The sequence below is a fragment of the Mustela nivalis genome (genome assembly GCF_964662115.1).
Source record: "Mustela nivalis genome assembly, chromosome: 3".
In the NCBI taxonomy this organism is placed as follows: Eukaryota; Metazoa; Chordata; class Mammalia; order Carnivora; family Mustelidae; genus Mustela; species Mustela nivalis.
The window spans coordinates 179,997,361-180,017,146 of record NC_139022.1 but is presented as its reverse complement, the minus strand read 5'-3'; the positions used below and the strand labels follow the sequence as shown (position 1 = coordinate 180,017,146).

The following is a 19,786-nucleotide window of genomic DNA, read 5'->3' as shown; positions in this document are numbered from 1 at the left end:
TTCTGCGATCAGTTCTACTTCCCCGCACAGCCACAGACTCATCCGGAAGCGACAGTGCATTTAGACACACTGTTTACGTAGCATCAGAAACACAGAATACGCAGGGAAAAAATCTAATAAAAGATAGGCAAGGCACAGAAGAATTCTCCAGTGAACACTGGAAATACTAAACTATGAATTTAACTTTTCTAGTAGGTACATGACCATTCCAACTTTCTGTTTCTTTTTGTATCCGTTTTGGTAAATTTTATTTTCAAGGGATTGGCCCATTTCACCTAAAATTTCATGTTTATCAACGTAAAGCTCATTGTGTCCTTCTCGTGTCTGTAGGACTGTGCTGTGATGTTTCTCTCTCTCTCTTTTTTAAGATTTTATTATTTTTTTATTTGAGAGCGAGATAGTGACCCAGGTAGTGAGAGAGAGCCCGAGCGGGGGGAGAGGGAGAAGCAGGCTCCCCGCTGGCCCAGGAGCCTGAGGCGGGACTCGATCCCAGGCCCCGGCCGAAGGCAGACGCCTCACGGAGCCGCCCAGGCGGCCGTCTCTTTCTGTTCTCACGTGGGCTCGCCTGTTCTCTCACGGATCCGTGTTTCTGGGTCCAGTTCCCTTCGTCTTTTCACAAAACCCGACTTTGGTTTTGTTGACTTTCTGTCTCCGATTCACACATTTCTTTATTCTTTCTTTCCTTCCTTGTTTGTATTTTGATGTTCTTTTTCTGGCTTCTTGAACTGGAGGCTCTGGTCATTGATTTTCAGTGTTTCTTTTTTAAGAAGCCGTAAAGTCCCTTCTACAACCACAGCGGTGCCTCTGCTGGTTTTCCTTCTTCACGTCAAAAGACTCCCTGATTTCTTCTTTGACGTGAGTCACTCAGGAGCTGCTTCGTTTCCAGACACTTGGGGGTCGCTCCTGTCCCTTGTCGCCAAGATCTTGAAATTCCACACGGATGACGTCAGTCCTCCTAGATCTGTTAAAACCTGCTTCGTGACGTAGCATCTGGGCTTTTGTGGAAAGTACCCGACGTGCTCTGGGTGAGAAGGTGTGTTCTGGCTTGTCAGAACTGGGGTCCACGTTTGTCCATTCGGTCAAACTGGTTCGTCGTGTTCTCAGATCTGCTACGTCTGTGCTCATTTCAGCAGTAAAGGGACGCGGCAACGTTGTCATCTCAGCTGGTGGCTTGGTCATTCTCGGCTTGCCAGCTTTTGCTCTCTGTGACTTAAACAGGGTTGGTCTGTCTTCAGCGTGACGGGCTCGTTATCGTGCAGAAGGCCCCTCTGCTCGAAGACTCTTGCCCAGCGTCCGCTCTCACAGTCGCACGGCCGCCCCGGTTTTCCTGTGGTTCAACGGACGAGGTGCGCCTCTCCCCTTCTAACCCTCAGTCGGTCCTTCCTTCTGGGTAAGGTGCCGGTTTGTGTTCCGGTCGTCACTTCGTGTGCACTTCACGACTTCCCGGGACCAAGGGGGCTTGCCCTCCACCTGCTCAGTCTGCACGTGTGGAGGGGACCCCGTCTGCAAGGGTCCGAGACGAGCGTGTGCCTGCAGACGCAGACGAAGAAGCGCCGTCACCCTGTGTCTCTCGCGCTCCTTCCCGCGCCCTGGGCCTGCCCACCTCCTGGCGCTGCTTCGCCCCACATCATTGTTCGTCCAGAGCTCAGCCGACGCTCCCTGGAGCTTCTCCCACTCGGGTGATCACGCTGCTCTACTCCTTGGGCTCCCCCCGAGGCCCTGTAGCCCCCCAGAGTTCTGTCCCCGCAGGACTCAGAGCCTTTGGGTCTGCCGTCTTCTGGGACACTTGCTCATGGCTCCCCTTCCTCCTCTGGGAGGGAGACGCCACCCTAAGGCAGTGCAGCCATCCCTCCAGCTGGAGCCCGGGGTGCGGAGCTGCTGACGACCGGGGAGCCCGCCCGGGGAGAGCAGCTGGGAGCGGACCCGGAGCCGGCGGCCGGCTGAGCGAGCCGCCACCTCTCCGTACCTGAGGCCCTCCGCTAGCGCATGGAAAACGCACCCAGGGCTGTGGAGGGAACCCGGGCTCTGAGGCAGGGCTGTGCTCAGAGCGGCCAGAGACCGCAGATCTTATTCTCGGGGCCGTTTGCGCCTGTGAATCCTCGCCCTTCGCCGTGGGAAGCAGGACCTGGGCCCTGTCACCAAGGGGGCTGCCCTCTGAGACCTCTGCACCCGGGCTCTGGGGACATTGCCAAAGAAGGAGGGAGCGGCTCAGCCTGGCGCGTGTGCCCCCCACCCCAGCTCAGATGCTGCCACGCTCTGCTTGCCACACGGGACCAGCCGTCTCTGCTCGGAAGGCGGATGCGGGATGCGCACGCTCCGGACCTCCCCTGGCCAGACCCCCGCCTGCCTCGGGCGAGGTCTGATTTTGCAGACAAGCCTCACTTTCCCCTACGTAGCTGGACCCGTCTGCACCCCGTGCTATGCACCACTGTGGGTCCCTGTCCCTGAGACGGGCTACCCAGGGGCAGGTAGGCCAACCTGCTCCCCACCCCCCAGGCCTGCCCAACAGGACAGTGCACGGCCAACGTGTCAGCGGGAGGAGTCCACGGGCTCCCCCGAGGCTGCTGGAGCTGGGCCAGGTCCCCGGGGGTCCGACGGCCCCTGCCCTCCCTGCCCAGCCCAGAGCCCCACCTCACCTGGCGATCGATAGCATCAGGCCAGGCCCAGAGCAAACACACAGCCCGAGAGGCTGGAGACAATAGCCGGACAGGGCTGCGTGGGGCCGCTGGGCTTTGTCTGAGGGCCGATACGGTGTGTGCTGAGGGTTTAGGAGGCTCGCAGGCCCCGAGCCCCGTGCTGGCCGCCCGGGGGAAGCACAATGCACATTGTGTTCCTGCAGAGGCTGCCGCTTGCGGCCGAGCCCAGGGCTTTGGGTGCTCTCGGACGAGCCCCATTCACGGGGCTGGACAGAGTCTTGTTAACATGCTCACTCCTGATAGCGTTTCTTCTAAAAGGAATCCAGGGAGATTTCTGCAAAGAATGGCAGTTCTGTTGCTGGGGCTATCGGCAGGACTCCTACGAGCGCACGCGGAAAACGGGCCATTCTCAGGCGCTTGTCCTTTGACTTGCACCCTTCGGTGTAAGCAGTGGCTACAAGTCTGGTTGGCAAGGTCCAGATTTGGAAAGAACTGGAGGTCTCAGAGCGAGCCCTGGGTTCAAACACCCCAGAGGGTGCCGGGGAGACCCGGGGAGCCTGGAGACTTGTCCTTGCGGCGGGGGGGCATGAGCCTGCCCCTCCTGTGCTGGGCCGGGAGGGCTGGGCACCTGCGGGGAGGCGGGCCCCGGGCAGGGGACTGGAGCCCGGGCTGCCTCTGCCTACGGCGCAAGCTGGGGCGGCAGTGCGTCCCCTGACCCCACTCATGTCTCGTTTCCACATGTTATGCCTCCCTAATGAATGTCCCAGGACAGGGACGGCAGACGCGGGTCTGGCCCTTCAGGAGCACAGCGCAGAGAGCTGTCCTCAGCAAGTACGTGCGTAGGATGGCTAGTGTGTCGCTGCTGCCCCCGGAGGCCTGTCACTAGCCCCAGTGGGACCCTCACGTGGGAAGCATGGCACCAGTGTTCTGTGCCTCTTGCCGTGGGGCCCTGTCCGTGGGGGGCTCGCAGTAAGCCCGAGTCAGGGCCCCACGGGGACTCGAGTGGGTACCGAGGCTTGCTGACCAGCATCTAAGCTCAGAAGCGCTGACTGTGAGCCCCCAGCTGCCCCCGCCCCCGACGGCTGCTTTGCCAGGCCGCAGAGCGCCGGGCCGAGAGCAGAAGTGTGGGCGCAGGGCTCCCCCAGAGAACGACCAGGAGCCTTCGTCCAAGCCAGCAGCATTCACCTGACAGTGGAAAGTTTTCACAGAGAGGAATGTGTAGTGGGGAAGGCGCATTCCTACGAGAGCATTTACACAAATTAGCCTTTCAGATGGGAGTGCTGCTCATGCAAGACCTGGCTGGCACGGAACCGCTTCTGGGGGGACTCTGTGTCCTGGGGCACGGCGTCAAGGTCCCAGCACACGCATGGGCCCCCTCCTGCCCCCGGAGAAGCTGGCTTGCCTCCCTCAGGAGGGCAGAGGAGGAGGAGCTTGCTCCCACCCCGCCAGCGTCTGCTGGGGCTGCCAGGGAAAAGGGACTCGCTGTCCTGCTCAGCTCCCTGGGCTCAGCGGCAAGGGTGTAAGCCTATGCCCACTGCCCTGTCTCTGGGACAGGGCTCAACCCGGCCCCCAGGAGGGGGCTGACCCTGCCTGGGGGACTCACTAGTGCCCAGATAGGAGGGGCCCTCAGTCCTGGGAGTACCTCGGTACCACCTAGACTGTCTCCCCCACCCTGCTACTCACTGGGACCTCCTGGGCCCTGGGAGCCTTTTGAGCCTCCTGGCCCTGGGCAGGCCTGAGCCGGCCCTGGGAGGGAAGGTCTGGACACTGCAGGGATAAGCGTCTCTCCCTGTCCTGGGGATAGTTGGGCGAACTCCCTTTGGGGCCTGGGCCCTGTCACCCAGTCCCCCTGACATGGGAGGCACCCCCACCCAGGGGGCCATCCCGTGTTGGTCCAGACTTGCCAGAGCCTACCTGCTTGTTAGGCCCTTGCGAGAAACACCCCAGAACAGAAATAAGCCCCGTGGAGAAGCCCAGCCTGCTGGAAGGAGGGGACCCGAGAGAGGCTGTCTGGTCCCTAAAGACCCAGGCATTTGACTGAAGGGAGCGGTCAGGGAGCATGCACTGGCCCTCTGGCCTCCTTGGGGAAGGGTCAGCGGTCAGGACAGAGCCAGAGGGAGAGCAGTGGCCCACATGGTCCTTTCCAGGCCCCCAGACTCCCAGCCTCGGCCCTGATGGGGACCCTCCCCTCTCAGGATGCGCGTTGGGTTCCAGAGGACACGGAGCTGGGATAGCAGTCTGGGTGCGTGTCCCATAGGACTGTCCCCAACCAGGGCCTCCGGGCGGCAAGGGTGCGGAGACGGCCATAGCTGGGGCCCCCGCCAGGCTCTGCGGGCACCGACGCTTCGCCCTGCCTGTCCCCTTGGGACACCTCACAGACGGCTTCAGCACACAGTCTGTCGCGGGGTCCTTACCAGGGTCACCCACAGACGCCTCCCCCGGGATGAGAGGTGCGCAGGCCTTGCTGGCCCCACACCCACAGGGCAGCAGCCCCGGGCTTGTCCCCAACTTGTCCCCAGAGGCCGTGAATTGAGTCCCCACCCTCTGCAGGGCCATCGGCACGGCTCTGGAACACAGCCGCCCCGGCCCCGGCCCCGAGGCTCGCTGGACGCTCGCTTCACCGGCTGGCTGCGACACAGGCTTTCCTGGGGGCTCATGGAGTGCAGCTGGGCACGGGGGCTTTCTCTGCCTCAGTTTCTCAGTTTCTCAACTTCAGTAAAATGAAGGTGAAACCAGGGGTGCACTTACCTTTTCGCAGGGGGAAACAGAGGCACAAAGAGCAGGTGACTGCTGGCCCTCACTGCTCTCTCTTGCCCTGCCCTGTACATGGGGAACCTCGGTGTCCCCGGGTGCTAGGAGCCTGCACCAGCTGGGTTGGGACTCTCACGTGCCAATGCCCAGCTTGAGGAGGTGAGGGGGAGGCATGCCGAGTCCCTTACCCTGAGGACCATTTGGGGTATTGGATTTGGGGGTTCCTCATCCCCACAGGTTCCGGAGGCTCAGACTGGAGCCCAAGGGCCTCTTCGGAGTCCAGCTGTGTCCCTTGTGGCCTCCCCTGCCAGAGATGACCTGCTCCATCCTGGATCTGCCCCTGGGGCACCCCTCCCTCCCGAGACCTCGTGGGGCAGAACCCAGAGCCCGGCCTCGAGCACCCAGCTGGGGGTGTGCAGCAAGGGCACCTATGACCACGGGCTGTCCTGGGCCACCCTGGCTGGGCCGGGGTCACGTGTACCGTAAAGGAGACACAGCCATTGTCGGGTATAGCCTGGGACTTCTTTCCAGAAATAGTTGCCGGGTTTACGGAATGGGATCCTGAGGAAGAACCGGGGACCCGGCAGCAGCTGAGTGCTGGCCCAGGAGAGGGTGTGGAGGGAGTGAGGGGCGCAGGAGCCGCGCCCCTGCCCCCAGCAGCACCCCAGGTAGGCCGGCACCCGCAAGAAGGCCCCTGCAGCTGGCCCCGGACATCTGAGGTGGGAGGAACACATAAAGTCGGGTTTTTCCTCGCGGTTTGCGTGTGCTTCCCTGACCGGCTTCAGCCACACCCCAGGGTGGGCGCTGCTGTCCCAAACCCAAGCCGCCGGCACACACCAGCCGTGAGTGTGGATTTCAGGAACAATATTTTCAAAACTCAATCTCTCCTGCACTTGCTGTGTGTGTGCTTGTGAAAACAAGGCTGTTTCCTTTGGATATGTGCGCGGACCAGCCCTGCATAAGAGCTGGGCCCCTGGGCCCCACAGCCTCGGCCGGGCAGAGGCCCGCCCGCAGACCCCCTGAGCTCCAAGAAATGAGAAGAGAGGAGGCTCCCTTGTCACCTCCCTGGCATCTAGTCGCCCAGGGACTGGGTTTTGGTCATTCCGGACTCCGGCGCCATCTCCAACGTGCGGTGCTCTGCCAGCAGCCGGCCCAGCTCTGCGGCGCGAACCGTCACCCGGGGTTCTTGAGCATCTGCCGATTTTTCTGTTTGGGACCAAGGTGGCCCTTACTTAACCGCCTGCGGCATTCACACAGACCCGCCAAGAAACACCACGCTGTGCTCTGGGGCGTGCGGGACCCCACGGCCGACAGAGAAATGGGCTCAGCATCTGGTGGCGGCGTGGGGGGCCGTCAGGCTGCGGACCGAGCCCTTGGCCGGCTCCGTCCCGGAGTGAATATGCCCATTGTTCTGCTCCCACTTCCCTATTTGGAGATCGGGTATTAAATACACAGAAAAATAACAATAGGTCTGGCTGCTGCCCACCCTGCCACGCCCCCCTTCACCCGATACCCATGGGAACCCAGGCGCAGCTTGGCCTGGCCTCCACCGGCTACACCTCCTAATCCCATTTTAAAGCAAGGAAGCTGAAGGCTTCCACGATTCCCTACAAATCACACACTTGCAGAAGCAGGGCCCTGCCCTGCCATGGCCCTGCACTCGGACGTTCTCCCTCTGGGGCAGCTTATGTGGAGAGAGGGCCTGGGGGAGTCCTGCCCTGCCACAGACCAGCTGTGTGGCCTTTGAGGACTTACTGAACCTCTCTGGGCCTCATCCGTCAGACAGAGTGATGACAGCACTCAGCCTTCTGGCTCCGTGACTGTCCGGTGTCAGACGTGGTGAACGCAGGAGCGGGCGGCTGTCTGTCCAGACAGAAGGCCGCTTGTGACGGTCCTGGCGAAGCCCCTGCCCAGGTGTGAGGTGGTAGCAGAGCTTAGCCAGAATGCAGCACACCGGCTGGCCAGTGTGCCCAGACGGCCCTTGCTAGTACGTGTTCTGTGAGTGGACAGCACGCCCCCAACCCCAACTGCCACCTCTTCCTGGCACACCGTGCCTGCAGGCCCCAGCCGGACAGCACTGCAGCTCCAGGGGCATCTGCTGGGAGAAGCAAAGGCCTAAGTGGGCTGGCTTGGGCAGCAGCAGTGGGGAGGCCCAAACCCAGGAACTTACTTCCCATCACACAGCAGGTTTCCAAAGACAGAGAGTGAGAGCCAGGACAACGTTCAGCCTTCCCCATCTCCCTGTCTATGGACCGAGTTACCCCCGGATGCCCAGGACCCCCACAGCACAGAGCGCTCCCAGCTACCCCCGCCCCCCGCCTACAGGTGCACAGGCAGGGGTGGGCTCCTCGGGCTAGAGGGCTTCCTGACTTGCAGCAGGGGGCTGGCCACTGATTATGAAATGTCTGACAACATCCAGAGCTGCTTTTTTTTTTTTTTTTAAGATTTTGTTTATTTATTTGACAGACATCGTAGGTAGGCAGAGAGGCAGGCAGAGAGGTGGGGGGGGGGAGCAGGTTCCCTGCTGAGCAGAGAGCCCAATGCAGGGCTCGATCCCAGGACCTTGGGACCATGATCTGAGCCCAAGGCACAGGCTTAACCCACTGAGCCACCCCGGCGCCCCCAGAGCTGCTTTCTTGACACCATGACACTCAGGGTGCGATCTGAGGCGTGTGACAGCCCTGCTTGGCTAGAAACTGCACACGCTCGCAGGTCTTCTCCTGGGGCCTTGCTCTGGGGTTTTCCTCATGCCCAGTTCCCATCGCCCCCACACCGCCCCTGTGCTGGGCCCCAAACGTGTCTCCAGAGTTGGCACTGTCCACCTGCCACCGCCCAGGAGACAAAGGCAGGCAGGTGAGGACCCAGCTCACGAAACACATCTTCCTGGAGAGCTGTCCTCGCGACTGCGACCGGATGTCGGAAACAAAGCCGGTACATCTATGTGCCCCGAAACTGCGCACGAGGAGCTCTGCTGGTCTTGGAGCAGGGCCCTAGGCTGGGGTTCACCTGCGGCGACAGACACGCGTGCTCACGGGTCACCTTCCACTGTTCCTTCCTGTATCAGCTCGTCTGAGGGCGGCTGGGCCCAGAGGCTCAGGGGAGCTCTGCCCGCCTCCCGGAAGGGTGAGGGGAGAGCCGTGGCCTTGACCCAGGAGAGCACTCCTGGCTTTGGCACAGAGTCCCTGTGTGGATGGAGCGACCAGAGGTGGAGGGTGGGGCTGGGGAGAGGGGCCCCTGAATTGTTCCTCTCCACTTACTTGGAAGGCTGGGGCCCCACCCGCCATGCCCTACCCCGCCCTGGAGGATTATTCTGGGGAAGAGCAGGTGTCAGCACTGAGTCAGCTCCCCTGCTCCCCGCGGACAGCCAGGCCCATAAATGGGTGGTGTGCCACATCCCCCGAACCTGGGACAGGCCGGGAGGTGAGCCCCATCTGCGGCACAGCCTATTCTCACCTCAAACGCCGGATGCCATGTTGACCTGTTGGCAGGAAAGGAATCTTCTGTGCTCACCCACTCGCTCCCTGACCTTGCCTCCGGGGATGGCTGTCTGTCAGCGAAGAGGGAGATCCACAGAGATGGGAAGGTCTGGGCTCCTGGGGCTGGGGGGTGGGGGGGGAACCTATGCAGACAGGCCCATTGTCAAGGCTGCAGCCCTTGACAGGGGATGTAAATACAAAATAGGAAGAATAAAATCACCCCTGAAACAGTCAATAATGCCCTGTGCCGAGACAGGGCCCCAGAGCCGGGGACAAAGCTGGGCGCCACCATGCGTGGAGCCCCAGGGCCGAGCAGCCCTGGGGGGCTCCCTGCGCCCGCCGACTCCTCCCACCCTGACCTTGATGCCGCTCACAATGAGAGCCCGCTCTTATCGGTGTTTCCCTTCTTCTCATTAAACCCTTATCAAACAATAGCTCTGGCGCTGGTGAGATCCCCATGCGGTTCAGAATTATATATTAACCTCTGCTAATTAATGTTTATGCGGCTGTTTCGGGCAGAGGGTGCCTTGGACCACCTCTCATAGCCTTTATGCAAAGGCAGCCGCGGGCCATGCCAGACTCGGGCCCCGGGGCTGGACCGGCCAGGGCGGCTAAAACCCTGAGACTCCCCTTCCCTGCCCGTCTGAGCCCCTGTCCCCCGTTCCAGACACTTCTTGGGCCTCCCTTCTGAAAGCAGCAGGAGCAATGTGGGAGTCCCTCTCTGGGCTGTTTTGTTGGCTGCACCAAAGGTCCATCTCCCCCCCAGCCCACGGCTGGACACTGGGTCCTCCCTCTGAGTCCCTCCTCTCGTCCCTCCTCCCCCTACCCCCGAGGGTTCTGAAGCCATTGCATGGTCACCCAAAGCGATACCAATGACCCTGACAACAGCGGCAACCAGACAGGGTGGTGAGCAGCGGGCCGAGGCGTCCTGAGAGCATCTCCTCCTGGCCAGAGCTGACCCTCGGCCTCTGCAGGGGCGCCAGCCTTGTGGCGAGGGTCTGGTCAGAGGAGCGCTCTGTTCCCAAGCTGTGCTGAGGCCAGGGGCACCCCGAGCTTGGGGAGCTTGCCCGCTGGGGTGCCGAGGGCTCAGGAGGCTGTGCCGGGAGCCTGGGAGGAGCTGAGCAGCGAGGGACGTTGTGAGGAAGGACAGCAGGGCAAAGGCACCCAGCGGTGACCCAGAACCTGGCCTGCTTCCTGTGTCAGCAGAAATCCTGTGTGCCGGGGCCTGCGGGGGCTGTGGGCGGAGGTCAGGTGAGGAGGCCTGCTGGGGCCGCGGGGGGCCTCGGAGGTAGGGCTGGGGGGTTGGGGGCGGTGAGGGGGCTGTAGGGGGCAAGTGGGGGGTTGGGACTTGGGGGAAGGGAGGAGTGTAGTGGGGAGGAAAGGTGGGGGTGGGGGAGGGTGTGGCTGGGGGGTCCCCGACTGAGGTCACCCCAAGTCTGACACGGGACAGAGGCCTTGCTCCAGCGTCTGAGGCACCCCTATCCCAAGCAGCACGACCAGGGCCGGCGGGCGGGGCTGCGCAGACGCCTTAAACTGCGCCCCGTGCAGCCTCTGACCCCAGCCCGACGTCTCACTGCCTCTGGGCGCTTTGTCCTTCATCCTCTGTCCAGCCCGCCTCTCCAGGTCTCCGCTCCCCACTCCCCTCCAACTCCTCCCCACTAGAGCCCACGGTGGGGGAGGGGGGAGGAGGGCGGGGCCGGTGGGGGCGGGGCCTGTGGGCCCGAGAGGGCGGGGCCTGTGGGGGCCCGAGAGGGCGGGGCCTGTGGGGGCCAGAGAGGGCGGGGCCTGTGAGGGCCTTGGGGATGAGGCTAGGGAAGACCAGGGCTTGGGGGTGGGACCAAGGGTGATGGGGTTTGGGGGCGGGGTCTGCGCCAAGGACCTACTGTCTCCCCTGAGGCCAAGCCTGTGAGGCGCAGGGTCAGGGACACTGGGGTAAACTGCCCGAGGTCATGATGCACTGTTCTGTCTCACTGCATTGGCGGAGTCCCCGCGGCTGCGTTTTGTTCGGGATTCCCAGGGAAAGGGACTGCGGGGGCTTCGAGCACGCGTCTGGGACACCAGCCCTGTTATCACTCGGGGCGCGGGAGGGGCGGCTGGTCCAGACCGACTCCAAGATTCCAGGAGAAGGAGGGTTGCTAGTGCACGCACGTCCCTCCCGGGAGCCCATCCCTCCACGCCAGGCTGGATGTCCCAGGCCGGGTCCCCACACACAGGTCCCACCAGGTGCAGCGCAGGCTAGGTCGGTGCCCATCTGGCCCTGACTTCCACAACTAAGCGGATGCTGTCCTTGAAATGTCGCTATGAGTCTCATCACTGACGGGCCTCTTGGGTTCCCGCCTGGGAGCACCAGCTCCCCCAGCAGCCTGTCCTCCTGCCTCAGGTCCTCCGGAGCTGTGGGGTCTGCAGTGTGGGCTCCAGCCATGGGCCCCTGAGCTTTGCTGTGGCTGGAGAGCCTGACACCTGGATCGCCTTCCCTGAAGAGAGTAACAGGCTTTCGGTGAGGAAGTTAGAGACCTGGTGGTCTCAGGCTTAAGGCCGGGTGTCTGCAGACCCCCCCAAGGCACACTCAGCTCCTCGGGGTGCTGCAGCCAGGATAGGCCCATGGGGACGGCTGTGCCCGAGTCCTGCCTGCAAGGCTGCGTGAGCGCTGCTCCAGACACAGGCCCCACTCACCCAAGACCTCCTCCTGAAGTGTCAGACCCATCCCCTGACCCCACACGGGGCCATGTTTGACTTCAAAGCAAAATTTGGATTCATTCCTGGAGAAGCCCCTGCTAGCCACTGATCCGTGCGAGGGGACGTTCAGACGACCCGATTTCTGAGTCCTCGCTCTAAAGGGGAATGGCAAGTGTGGGGCAAGCTGGGGAGGGGGTGTCACACAGGTGTTAACATCCAAGTGTGCAACCTATTTATGGATTAGGATAACCGAATTCCAGAGTTTATATGGAGAAGCGAGAGACCCAGACGGCCAGCACAGCACCGCAGGAGATCAAAGTCCAGGACGACACTCGCCGACTTGGAGACTCACAGACACCGCAGTCACGGAGTCGGCGCGGTGCTGGCGGAAGGACAGAGCTGCCGAGACAGACCCGCAGCAGCACGGTCCCGACCTCGCACGGAGGAGCGAAGACCGTCTCCGCGGCGAGCTGTGCGGGAACGGCGGGGCGCGCGGCAGGAGGAGCGGGACACAGACCTCACAGCCCTCGGGGCGTGGGCCTCCGCGTGCGGCGCGGGCCTCGGTGGCAAATGCGGGGTCGTAAACCTCCTAGAAGACGGAGTAAGGGGAGACGCAGCGGGCCCCGGTTTGGTGGTGGCGTTTGAGACGCAGCACCAGCGGCGCGACCCGTGAGAGGCGCAGCAGAGGAAGTGCGGCTCGCGGACCGCCAGACCGCCTGGTCCCCGGGAGCCAGAGACGAGGGAGCGAGGAGACGGGCCGGGAGGAGACACCTGCCGAGACACGTCTGACGGAGAAGAATGATCACAGTCCATGAAGAACTCTGAGGACTCAGCAGTAAGGACACGAGCGATACTATTACAAAATGGACCAAAACCCTTAACAGACGCTTCACCGAGAAGACGTGCGGAGGGACCGCAGGGAGTCCCGAGCGAAGGCGCCTGTCGCGTGCCGTCCCCAGCAGAGTCCACACAGACACCGCCACACAGCCTTGCGGCGGCTCCGTCTGCAGTTGTCCAAACGTGGAGGCAACCAAGATGCCCTTCAGTAGGTGCGAGTTCGAGAGAACGGGGTCCTTACGGGTGATTCGATGTCACTGGGGTCCTTGCGGGTGACTCGACGCCGCCCAGCACTAAAAGGAAGCGAGCTAGCACACCGCGAGGACATGGGGGACACATGTTACTGACGGAAGCCCGTCTGACCGGGCTGCCTACGGAGCGCTCAACGCTATGACATTCCGGAAAAGGCGAAGCTGTGGAGATGGCCCCAAGACCGGTGGCTGCCAGGCTGTGGCTGGGCCGGGCAGGTGAGCAGGGAGAGCAGGAGGGCCCTCAGGGCCGCGGGAGGACACGAACGGCAGAGGCTTGTCACCACATGTTTGTCCAAACCCACAGAGTGCCCACAGGCAGGAGTGAGCCTGATGTGACCACAGACGCGGGGCGGTGACCGTGACGCGGGCTCATGAGGCTGACAAGGGCGTGACTACTGATAGTGGGGATGGCTGTGCATGTCGCGGCCCAGGGGCAGATGGAAGCCCTAACCCTTCATCGACATGTTTGGGTGAACCTAAAGCTGCTCTAGAAAAATTCAGCCTTGGAAACACAGGAAAAGACAAAAATAAGTGTGTCGGGCTGGGATAATGGGGTTTAGTCAGTCCCCAAGGAGGAGCAGAACTAGGCCATGGGCGTTCTGAGGGCGCGACCGTCAGAGAAGGACAGGCAGGGACATGATTCTCAGTTGCCCCTGCTTCCGGGCCACCTCCCTGGCCCCATCCAGGCGCTTGGGGCCCTTGGGAGGCTGATTGGTCCTTTTAAAAGGGGGGTGGGCCCCAGCCACCTGCTGCTGGCCCCCTGGGGACCCAGCCCCACACTGCCACCTCGGACCCCGCTCCGGCCTCCGTGGGGGCCACCCTCCCTCCAAGCCCACCTCGACAGCCTCCACCCATGGAGATGGTGCCCCCAACCCCCCCGCCTCATGGGCCTGGCACCTGTTCTCTCCTGCGCATACCCGTCTCCCACTCACTCGGGGCTCCGCGGGACAGGGTCTCTCTGTGTGGCTTGGTGCTGATACCCTAGCACCCGGAGGGGTCCCTGTAATACTTAGGGTTGCACTGCCACCTGTTTACTAGGGAGACACACCGGGAGCTGCTCAGATGACCCGGGGGTACGGATGTCTTTGTGGTTTCTGCAGGTCCACTCTCGGCGGCGGCGTGCTGGATGCAGGGTGGAGGCAGGGGCCCCGGGGGGGCGCGGGGGGGCGGCAAAGAAGCCAGGGGCACCTCCGCGAGCAGAGAGACCCCGGGCTCCTCGAGGCCGTCTGGGCCGCACGTGGAGCTCAGGAACCTTCTCGCGGCTGCTCTTCTGCGACCCAGAGCCCCATCCCGTGCTCCAGGGGCCCGTAAGCACCACTTGCAGGGCCCTGCTCCGGTCCGCGGCCCACCCGGGCCACTGACCTCACTCAGCCTGCCCTCCGATGGTGGCAAGGGCCCGGTGCGCGCCCAGAGAGAGAGGCACAAGACCTGGGGAGCAGACCTTGGCCCCCTGTGGCTTACCCCATCCTAATCAGCAAAGGAAAGGATGTGGGTCCAGAATAATTAATGAAACCAGGTGTCGTGACGTTCGAACAAAGGAAAATCGGCCGTGGCGGGACCTCAGCAAGGAGCAGGACCGTCTCACCATCAGGGCTCCTGCCGCAGACCCCAGGACCCGACATCACTTTCTGATCACACCGCCTTCTGCCAGCTGGGCTCGCAGGAAGGCCAAGGGCTGGTGTGGGGGGCGAGCCGGAGGGCAGAGCTGGGCCCGGGCCTCCGGGACTTCCGCGTCTCTCTCCGGCTCCGTTCTCTGGGCTCCCTGAGTGTGTGAGGGGGTGGAGGGGGCAGGCGGCGCCAGCCCAGCCGTGACCAGATACTGGGGTTCCAGAAGGCAGAGCCTGGCACACCCACCCCCTGGGAAGTGAACAAACAGTGGCCGGACCCCGTGGCCCTTCTCCCTGGGACAGGAGCTGTGGCGACACGTGGGCCTGCTTCCGTGGCACCCCTGATGAAGGGCTGGCGTGGGGCGCTCCTCAGAGAGACTCGGGCTAGCTGTGACCACCCAAGGGCACCTGCCCCCGGTGCTCATGGGACCTGTCCAGCCTGGCTTAACCCAGCAGGCCTGACCCGCGGGGGCAGGGGCCTCCCTCGGGGGCTGCAGCTGGGCGGCCGAGCCGCATGCGGGCAGCCGTGCTACTGTTTACTGCGCTGGCCGCCCGGCCCCCTTCTGGTGGCCCCGCTCCCGAGCGAAGAGAGCGCCACACGTTTCCCTGAGCGTCTCTGCGGGTCCGAAGCCTCCAAACCCATTAGCGAGAAACGCACGGGGCGGGCGGGTCTCGGGAGAGTGGCCCCTGGTGGGGTGGCCAACCTTAGGGTCAGTCACAGCCACAGCAGGAGCACAAGTCTGAGTGTGAGCGGGCGATCCACTGAGGACGAGTGGGGAGCTGACTGGTGCTGGGACGGACCCGCAGACCTCGTTTTCAGAGACCCTGCCTAGGGCGCCTGGGGGCTCAGTGGGTTAAGCCTCTGCCTTCGGCTCTGGTCATGATCTCAGGGTCCTGGGATCGAGCCCCGAGTCGTGCTCTCTGCTCAGTGGGGAGCCTGTTTCCCACCCATCCCCCCGCCTGCTTTCCTGCCTGCTGTGATCTGTCTGTCAAATAAATAAATAAAATGTAAAAAAAAAAAACAAATACCAAAAAAACCCCCCTGCTCACCGGGTGCTACTGTGCCCACGTGTGGCTGGACACGTGAGTGGACAGAGCCCGGAGGACCTGCACTGCAGGCTGTGGGTCACCCCAGGGTGGAGTGGCTCCGTGGGCCTACCGGTGACAGTCCGTGGCCAAGACAGTCCCCCTGCCCCCGGCGTGTGACCGCTGGCCATACTGCATGTGGGTGGCTGTCGTGGGCCGCAGACCCAGCTCTGTGCATGGCGACCAGACCAGACGGGGGCAGAGGCTGGGTTTCTGCTGAGACAGCTCTACCCTTGCCTTCCGGAGTGGGGAGGGGCTCCCGGCAGCCAGGCTTCTGGACGTGTGTGCCGGCGAGCTGCACAGGTGGCTTCTCAAGAACCTGCTGTCTGGGGCACCGGGGGTCTCAGTCGGTGAAGCCTCTGCCTTCGGCTCAGATCCTGAACTCTGGGGTCCTGGGTTTGAGCCCCACATTGGGCTCCCTGCCCAGCAGGGAGCCTGCTCCTCCCCCTCTGCTGCCCCCCTGCTCGTGCGCCTGCACTCGCTCTCTCTCTGTCTGTCAAATAAATAACTACAGTTTTTAAAAGAAAAAAAAGATCCTGTTGTCCACAGCAGCCCCTGTTCCGGACGCGCTGGTGAAGCCCTTCCAAGGCGCGCGGGTCCGCCGCTTGCATTCCCTCCTCCCCGCCTGGCGCTGGCTCCGTCGAGCGCATCATCGCCCACACTTCGCCGTGCCTCGGGCCTGAAGAGCTGAAGGCACCACGGGGACAGGGGGCCCTGGGGGCTGCTGCTTCCCATGCCGCTCGAGGCGGCAAGGACCCACGTCCCGCAGAGGAGGGCCTGGACCCGGAGGAGGGCAAGGTCGGGACGTCTCCGTCCTGCCCCTCGTGCCTGCGGCTCATTCCTCTGGTTCCCAGCAGGCCCGGCCACCGTGGCCTTTGGCAGCTTTGGGAAGGTACCCGGAAGGAGGTGGAGGAAAGTGACTTTGTCCTGGCCAAGACCCAGAGCAGCTGCCAGGGCTTATCAGGAGGAAATTGCACCTCCTGGTTGAGCCCTGTCATTGTGTGACCTCAACACACCAACGCTGGGCCTTTGTGAGGCCATGGGGCTCCCCAGCGATGGGCTGGCCTTCCCAGGCCGTGGCCCCAGCACCAGCAGCCCCTACCCCTCGGGGCCTGGCCGTCCCCCACTGTCCTCCCTGCAGGCTGAGCTGGGATGTCTCGGGCGCCAAACTGCCTTGCTCTGAGCTGAGACACCACTTACTTGGTGCCAAAACTGCTTTTAGAATAGGGGTGAGCGGGACGGGGAAGGCTCCTCCTGCTAGTAAAGTTCACGGAGTTACAGGCTTGGACTTTGTGACATCTGATTACTCCTGCCGCTCAGACCTGCCGTGCAGGCTTCCTGCTTCCTCATCGCCGAGGGGAGAGAGGCGTCTCCAGCTCAGCCCTGGCCTTGGAGGCTCCCGGGGGTCACAAACGCTGCGTTCATCCGCGGCCGCCTCTGCCCGCTCAGGCTGAACACTCACCAGCCCCTCCTGGAGGGCCGAGGGGCCCCCAGAAGGCCCGAGATCCGCAGGCAGAGGGAGAATGACCTCAGCAGACCTCACCAGAGGGCGCTCCCTCCTGCCGACTCAGGCCCCGGAAGAAGACTGAGCAGCCTTGAGATGGACTGGGGTCAGTGCCAGGCCCCCCACTCCCTGTCCAGGACCTGCCAAGCTGGGGGAGGGGAAGCTCTACCTTCAAAGGACATCAGGCAACATAGAACAGTGATCTCTAAGATGGGAGAAATCAATCACGTATCGCAGGATTTATAATGCGTTTACCTAAGTGCATGTTAGAAGCAGCACACAGCAGCGTGTGCCGTAAGGGTCTTACTTAGTGAAACGTCACCGGAAGACAACGAAGATGTGTATTATAAGGCCTGAAGCAACCACGGAACACAAGGATGAGAAACAGCCAGAAACCCTACAGAGGACATTCAATGCAAACAACACACAAAAAAGCCACAATCTTAAAGAAAACAGGAAAAAAGGAACAAAAAATAGAGGGAACAAATAGAAAAATGGTGGATGTGCCAAGCTTTATCCCTCATCACATAAAATATCAATGGTCTAAATACCCCAATTAAAAAGCAAAGGTGGTCAGATTGGAAAACAAAAAAACCGAGACCTGACTAGAAGCTCCCTATAGGAAACCCAATTTATTTATTTTTTTATAAAGATTTTACTTATTTATTTGAGTGAGAGAGTGAGCACAAATGGGTGAGGAGCGAGGCAGAAGCAGAAGCAGGAGCCGGATGCGGGGCTCGATCCCAGGACCCTGAGATCATGACCTGAGCTGACGGCAGACGCTTCAGCGACGGAGCCACGCTGGTGCCCCAGGAAACCCACTTTCAATATAAAAGCAATATGCTAAGAATTAAAGACTGGAAAGTCAAAGAATGCCAACCCTAACCAAAGAAGCCTGGAGGGAGAAATTAATACCCAAGTAGAAACGCCTTGGCACGGGCTGTTTTGTGGTGAATCACGCCCGAGGGTCACGACCCACATGTGAAAGGAAGTGAGATCCTGACGCACAAACACAGGTGAGTCTCAGCGCTACTGTTGCCCTGGGATGAGCCGGACCAAAAGCAGTGACCGCTGTGTCCGTGATCTGTAGGAAAGTATGAGGAAATGCCGGCTCTTCGGGGCCGACAGGTCAGAGGCTCCTGGAGCCTGAGGGCATGTGGCTCGGGGGGGCGTGGGGGGCTTGGATCACCAAGGGGCCCGAGGAAATTTTGGGGTGACGGGGTGTCTCGTCTTGTTTGCGGCGGTGATGTCACGAGGGTAGACACTGTGTCCGCCGCCCCTCGATGCTGCAGAGCACGAGGGCGAGTGAGGGATTTCACACTGGGTCTGACAAGATCACCCGAAAGTCAGGTGCTGCTCAGCTCTGAGTGGTCTCCAGCTGCTCGCCTCAGCGCAGCACGTGGCCGTCGCTGGTCTGCAGCTAAGAGCAGGCGTCTCGAGGTCTCCTCACAAGTGGAACGGGGACCCGGGTGTGGGCAGGGCGAGGGCTGTCTGGGCGCTGGGCTCCAGCAGAAAGGGGCACAGGGGCCCCACCTTCAGAGGCAGAGGAACTTGAAGGGTCTGAGCGACACGATGGCAGGTGCCCGAGAAGAGCCAGGGCCCCGTGTGCGGCACCTCCTTCCCAGCGGTGTCTGTTCCTGCCGCGGCTGCTCAGCCCCTTCACCAGGCACTGCCCTGCAGACCGAGCTCAGCCCGCCAGCCACATACAGTCGACGGCAACATCAGGAACTAGGTGATGGGGAGGGACGTCTAGTTCTGTTATTTCTAGATGTTTCTTCCCTGGTTTGGAGTCTTGCATGCAAAGCATTTCCTTACTGGAAAGCTCCGAAGCCAGAGAACCCCGGAAGGCTCCTTGCCCGGGGAGTGCTCCTCCCCCGCACACTCACGGCACGTTTGTGACAAGGGGAATAAACCTTACCTTTCACCAAATCACTCTGTTCTGTGTATTTAGGGTTCCACCCGACCTGCCTCCCAGAGGAATTTCGGGCAGCTTAGAAGATTATGCTGACCGTGGAGGAAGACCATAAACAGGAAACAAGCATGGTGCCCTGACCCCTCCTGCAGATGTGTGCGCTCCGAGTCTCCTCACTTCCTCCTGGCCGCGCGGGGCACCCACTTCCCTGAGGTTCATCTTTCTTGCCCACCACGGCAGGGGCGGGTGGGAGAGCGTGGCCTCCCCCCCCAGGAGCTGGTCCCTCCTGGAGCAGCTGCTGCTGGCGTCCCTTCCCCCCACCTGACCCCTCCCTGAGGAGCCCCCCCAGGGAACCCTGCAGGGAAAGCCACCTGTCTCCACTGATCTGTCCCTGGTGGGGTCGGGGTGGGGACGGGGCACGACAGGCCCGGTGCCTCGGTGGACAGTTGCCCTAGCGGCGGCCTGTCCCTCCCAGGGGTCCCCGCCAGCCCCCAGGAGCCACTCTCTGGAGATCCTCCCCCTCTGTTCACCGGACGAGAGCACCCCAATTCTGATTAGGTAATAAAAGAGACATTTTGAGAATAAACACAAGGAGTGTACGCATTTCCAAGGTAAACGAAAGAGATCAGGTCAGTCCAGTCCAGTCTGTGTCACGGAGCAGAGAAGGCACAAGCAACGGAGGAGCTGCTGAGGCTGACGGCCCCGCGAGGAGGAAGCGACGGGCCTGCCACCTGCTGGACAGCCACGTCCTCCCTGAGCCTCAGCCACGGTCAAGGCGGATGGGAGGTAGTGTCTGGACAACGCCCAATGGTCATGGCGGGGCTGACACGCAGGGGTGTGGAAGGCTCCACAGCACCAGCAGAGCCAAGGGACATGACGTCTCTGTGGTCAGCGTCACCTCTGCCCCCCTGCCTGCACCTCCCGCCCTGTGGGCAAACCACTGGCCTGGACCTGCCACATGCACAGAGACCCACCTTCACCCCCCTCCCGGCACAGACTCTAACCCCTCCCTGCACAGACCCCCTCCCTGCACGCAGCCCGCTCCCTGCA

The 19,786-nt window shown here is 62.1% G+C and overlaps 2 long non-coding RNA genes across 2 annotated transcripts; one reads left to right on the top strand and one right to left on the bottom strand.

Annotated features, from left to right (window-relative positions):
- Positions 1-7,812: 7,812 nt before the first annotated feature.
- On the bottom strand, positions 7,813-9,717 carry LOC309862236. The gene is made up of 2 exons (XR_014310369.1): positions 8,841-9,717; positions 7,813-8,569 (listed from the first exon to the last, which is right to left on the bottom strand). It is a non-coding gene; the product is annotated as an uncharacterized lncRNA (long non-coding RNA).
- Positions 9,718-9,844: 127 nt separating this feature from the next.
- On the top strand, positions 9,845-18,997 carry LOC309862235. Its single transcript, XR_014310368.1, has 2 exons — positions 9,845-10,114; positions 18,776-18,997. It is a non-coding gene; the product is annotated as an uncharacterized lncRNA (long non-coding RNA).
- Positions 18,998-19,786: the final 789 nt, after the last annotated feature.